The sequence below is a fragment of the Rhincodon typus genome, chromosome 19 (assembly GCF_021869965.1).
Source record: "Rhincodon typus isolate 14 chromosome 19, sRhiTyp1.1, whole genome shotgun sequence".
Taxonomy (NCBI): domain Eukaryota; kingdom Metazoa; phylum Chordata; class Chondrichthyes; order Orectolobiformes; family Rhincodontidae; genus Rhincodon; species Rhincodon typus.
Genome location: NC_063350.1, coordinates 7,315,875 through 7,321,874, shown reverse-complemented (window position 1 = coordinate 7,321,874; position 6,000 = coordinate 7,315,875).

The following is a 6,000-nucleotide window of genomic DNA, read 5'->3' as shown; positions in this document are numbered from 1 at the left end:
TCCTGCTCCTCTGATGCTGCCTGGCCTGCAGTGTTCATCCAGCTCTACACCTTGTTATCGCAGATTCTCCAGCATCTGCAGTTCCTACTATCTCTGTTCCTGCATCATATGGTAAACCACTTAGTGTCTTATTGATTAGGACACATACAGTTTATTTTGGTTCTCCATTCACATAATGTGTTCTACTTGTACAATGGACTAAATTGTGCTGAATTAACAACCCAGAGAACATGAGTTCAAAACTCACTGTGGCAGTTTGAAAGCTTTGAATCCAATTTTTGTTTAAAGAGTCTGGAACAAAAAGATACAGGTATAAACATTAGTGATTAAGAAGCTTTTGGATAGTTCTAAAAGCCAATTGTTTTATTCAAATGCCTTCAGGAAGGAAACCTTCTGTTGGCCTAACCAGAATATGATTGTAGTTCCATGTCAATATTCTCCAGAGTTTAGAAGCATGAGAGTTTATCTTAATGAGATGTGTACATATCTGAGAGGGTTGGAAAGGGTAGACGCTGAGAGAGAACTACCCACAGTTGTAAAGGTTGAATTGGGAGCCACTTAGATCAGAGATGCAGATTGACTCAAACACTAGTTGGAATTTTCTTCCTCTTGAGATCTGTGGATGCTTATTCACTAAGCATGTTCAAAACGAAGATAGATATTTGGTTTCTTCAAGCGAATCAAGGAATGTGGATATTTGGCATGAAAGACAAGTTGTGGAAGATCATCTTTAATCTAATTTAATGAAACAGCAAGATCGAGGAGTCTCATGGCTTGCTCCTGCTACTATGACTTATGTCTACGTACACATGGCTAACTCGTAACTGTCCTCAGAATTACCATAAACAAGCCACTCAGTTCAAGAAGACAGCCCACTACTATCTTTTCAGGGAAACTGGAGCTAATTAATAAATGCTGATCTTGCCAGTACTGTCCATGTCAACAATGTTTATGGTGTGATGAATCTCCTCTATTAAAAAAAAATCAGGGAAAGGATATTTTGGAAATATGCTGAGCACTCATAGACTAATGTCAGAATTAACAATTCATAGCCCAACACACAGACGTCTAGCAGATGAGATGCTGTGGCGCTAACAGTGTGATCCAATCCATCAGTTACCTCAGTGACTTTGAAGCCTGGGCATTGTGGTGACCAGAAGTTGGGTTGGTTTGAGGGTGGGTAAAGAATGATAGTCTAGGGTCACTAACTCAAGGTCAGATTTGTAAAATAAATGGCAAAACACCAGTGGGACTATGAGGTGTAATTCACACAGAAGGTCACTAAGATCTGCCTTGTGCTACCATAAAGAGTTGGAGGGAATCAGATGCCATTGAAACTTTCTACAGGCAATTGGAGAGAATGAACTTGCAGAGACATGGGCTAAAGGACAATTTTTGAAAGAGCCAGCATTGACACAATGTCACAAATGGCTGTATGTTTCTATGATTCTAATCAATTATTGCTTTTATTCTTTCACAGGAGATGAGCATCACTGGCCAGGCCAGTATTTATAGTACATCCTTAACTGCTCAGACAGTTAAGAGTCAATCACATTGTTGTAGGTCTGAAGTCACATGTCAACTAGACCCGGGTAAGGATGGCAGATTTCCTTCCCTCAAGGACATTAATGAACCAGATGAGTTTTTTTTACAGCCATGATTACTTTTAAGTCAGCTCTTTATACAACTCAATTCAAATTTCATCACCCGCCGTGATGGGATTTGAACACGTGTCCCCAGAACATTGGCCTGGGGTTCAGGATTGCTGGCTCAGTGCTATTACCACTACACTACGGCCTCCCCTACATGCTAGATGATTGAACCCAATCCAGGAGACAACAATGACCATGTTTTATATTATTTGGTACCTGCGTCTTGTATTGATGTGACCTCCATCCCTGACTAGCAGAGAGGCAGTCCATGAAGGTGGACAGTATATCAGCGGTTTTTCCAGATGAGACAAATGGCCTAATTCTGCTCCTATAACTTATGGTCTTAGAAAGTTATTTATATGTGGTATAAAATCCTGCTGAACTGGATACACGTATACGTTAGAGGAAAGAAACAAGAATGATGTGCTCAAAGAGTTAAATTGTAAAACAGGCCTCAAGCTCAAAACTTACATTTAAAAGTTAAGGTGATATAAACTATTAAATACAGATTTGGGCTTGAGATTATGAAATGCTGGAGACTGTGATTACAACCTTCGTGGTTTTAATTATTGTGACCTTCTCCCATTTTGTTGGCCAGAGCAGTTGATCCCACTCATTCAATTAATACTGTAATGATACTTTGTTGAGATAGAAAATGCCCCCGCCCCTCCGTCTCACCTTCTTCAGAACCCCTTCCTTCATTCTATATCCTTGGCAAAGAGTTATTCTCCTTCCAACTCCATTTTAATTTAGACCCCTCCCTATCTCTTCCTTACCTTTCATGGTAATGTATTGTCCTTGTTGGGATTTCTCATATAAATTGATTAACTAGAAACATGGATGATAATGTTTATTTATTTAATATATCGTAACTTGTACCTAAGTAAAGTGAAAAGTGGATAACGTTGCCACATTCCGATATCATCTTGGATTACTGAATAAGTTGTATATATTGTAAAACACTGAATAAATTAATATTAAATTAATATTCCTCAAACTGAAACAGCTTCAAAGGTTCATTTTTCCCTCTCCGTAGACTTCACACTCTCCGCTCCTCCAGTTGTCACTGTCCAACATTGCCCCCGGGGTCCTGGTAATGTGCTCCCTTTCTGCCACCACTCGCACCTTTGCTTTCGTGTCCACTGCCTCCGAGCTGGAGATGGCCACGCTGCACCGGCCCCACACCTCCTCCAACACTGGGCATTGACGAGAGACAAAAAAACTGCAGATTCTGGAATCCAAGATAGACAATCGGGAAGCTTCAAGAGCACAGCAAGCCAGGCAGCATCTGGACGAAAGGAGCAGTCAACATTTTGGGTATTACCCTTCTTCAATCCTGACTGTCCAGTCAGTCCTGAAGAAGGATTATACCGGAAACGTTGACTGCTCCTTTCCTCCAGATGCTGCCTGGCTTGCCATGCTCTTCCAGCCTCCAGTTTGTCTACACTGGGCATTGACTAATGGGTCCTGGCTCCGAGTTGGCCAATGATGCTGCCATGCGAGATGGAGCGAGGATGGAGATACACAGGGCCCTGGCATCCCAGAGGAGGGCATCAGGATGTGGCCCCAAGCCAACCAAAACAAAAAAAGTACACTACCGAGCTGGAAAGACAACGATGAAGCTATGTGGATGTGGCAGAACCTTCCACAGGAGCCATGAGCAGCCAAGGCCCACACTCAGGAACCAAATGCTACCCAGCCCTGTCGCTGCAATCTTGGAAGTCACGATGTCATGATTCAGCGATGGTGAACAATAAATGAAAAGTACCATGGTGGTGGGGGAGAAAGGTACATTGTACGTCAGAACACTTCTGGATATTAAGAAAGAAAAATACAAGCAAAAAGAAGGAGAAGAAAGTGCGTTTTTCTCCTGCCTGTCAGCCTACCAACTGGGATCTGTACCTGCAGCTGCCCTCTGTAGAGGGCAATGCATTCAGGGACTGCCAGGAGTCAGATGTTTGAAAGGTAAATAAAGAAAAAACACTCAATTCCACATCAGATTTCTGACTCATTACTATTTCTCCAAACCAAATATAAGCACGAAAATTTTTAAAAAGGCTACTCTTCTTATCATTTTACTTTCTCTTCCACTTTTTGATCTTCTCTTTTACGACCTCAAGTTACCATAATTTGTCAGAAAGGATGGGCGTCGCTGACTCGATCAAGTTCCTGAGAGATTTGTGATGGTGACTGATTACAGGATTAACAGCGCTGAGTCAGGCCATTCAGTTGGATGTGTTTCTGTTCCACACACACCTCCTCCCACCTGTTTCATCTGACTCCATTCTATTCCAATGGGGGGTGGTCAGTTAATTCAGAGTGCTGGCTAATGATGCAAAGTGACACCAATAGCATAGATTCAATTCCTGATCTGGCTGAGGTTACCACAAAGAACTCTCCTTTACAATCTCTTCCTTATCTTGAGACATGCTGACCCTCAGGTTAAGCTACCAACTGTTGTCTCTCTCTCATGAGGAAGCAGCCCAATGGTCTCATAAGACTATGAAGACTTCATTCTACTCTATTCTACCTCATGTGTTTATCTAGCTTCCCCTTAAATGCAGCATGTTATTTCCCACAACCACTCCCTGAACAAGTTCATAATTACACCACTGTTTGGGTAACTAAGCGTCAATTCCCTATTGGATTTAATAGTGATCACTTTATATATATATGGTCCCCATTTCTGGGGGTCTTACATACAAGGGAAATTGTCCTCTCTACATCTACCTTATGTATAAGTAAAGACCTCTATCAAGTCACCCCTCATTCTCAGGAAATTCTAGGATTTTGACCTATTGACACTGAAGGAACGACAATATATTTCCAAGTCAAGGTGGTGAGTGGCTTGGCAGGGAACTTGCAGGTGGTGGAATTCCCATGTATCTGCTGCCCTTGTCCTTCTAGATGGAAGTGGTCATAAGTTTAGAAGGTGCTGTCTGAGGAGACTTTGTGAATTTCTCCAATAGTGGTAGAGGAACTGAGTTGTCTATCAAACAAGCTGCCTTGTCCACATAGTGTTGAATTTCTTGAGTGTCGTTGGAACTGCACTCATCCAGGCAAGTGGGCAGTGTTCCATCTCACTCCTGATCCTCAATGGTTGACAAGCATTGGGGAGTCAGAAAATGACTTACCTTCCGCAGAATGCCCAGTCTGTGACCTGCTCAGCATTTAATATATTTCTTTTTTATTCTTCCTGTCAAAACGGACAATTTCACATTTCCCCTCCTTTTATTCCATTTGACACAACTTTTCACACTTGCTTACCCTATTTATATCCTTTTGTATCCTCCTTATGTTCTTTTCACATCTTACTTTCTTAACTGTCTTTGCATTGCCCACAAATTTGGCAACCATACTTTCTGTCCTTTCATCTAATTCATTTACATAACTTGTAAACAGTTCAGATCTCAGTACCAATCCCTGCAGGACTCATTCATTAAATCCTCCCAACTAGAAAAATATCTATTCATACCTACTCTTTTTTCTTCCTGATAGCCAGCCAAACTTCTGCCCACATCAACACGTTATCCCTACACCATGAGATGTACTTTTCTGCAATAAATTTTGATGTTGCATTTTATCAAATGCCTTCTGGAAATTTAACTACAGTCCACCCACCAGTTCCCCTTTACCCACAGCATGTTACTTTCTCTTTTCAGTCTCTATATAGATTAAAATCTCCCATGATTATCACGTGGCTTTCTGACAATTTCCCATAATTTCCTCCTTTATAAGACCAGAAGATATTAGAGGACAATTAGGCCATTTGGCCCATCAAGTCTGCTGTGCCCTACCAAATGATTTCTGCAAGGGGGGCTTTTACATTACTCCTACATTTGACTTCTGGCCTAACTGCTTCCACATCTTGGTTTCTTGAATTTTGGTCCATAAGATCAGTCCAAAGATGTGCAGGTTAGGTTGATTGGCCATATTATATTGTCCTATAGGCCCTATAGTGTTCAGGGATGCGTGGGGAATGGCGGAGGTAGGTCTGGACAGGATGCTCTTTGGAATGTCAGTGCAGACTCGATGGGCCGAATGGCATTATGTGAATGGCATTGTTTGGATTCTATTATTTTATAAGAAATAGGAACAGGAATAGGCCTTTTGGAGCCTCAAGCCTGCTTTGCCATTCTATAGGATCATGGCTGATTCAACATTCCTTACATCCACTTTCCTGCCCTTCTCTGTAACCCTTGATTCCCTGACTGATCAAGAATTTATCTATGTCAGTCTTAAATATATGCAAGGATACTGCCCCCACAGCTCTCTATGGAAAGTAGTTTCAAAGACTCACAACCTTCTGAGAGAAGAAATTCCTCCTCATCATAATCTTTAATTGGTG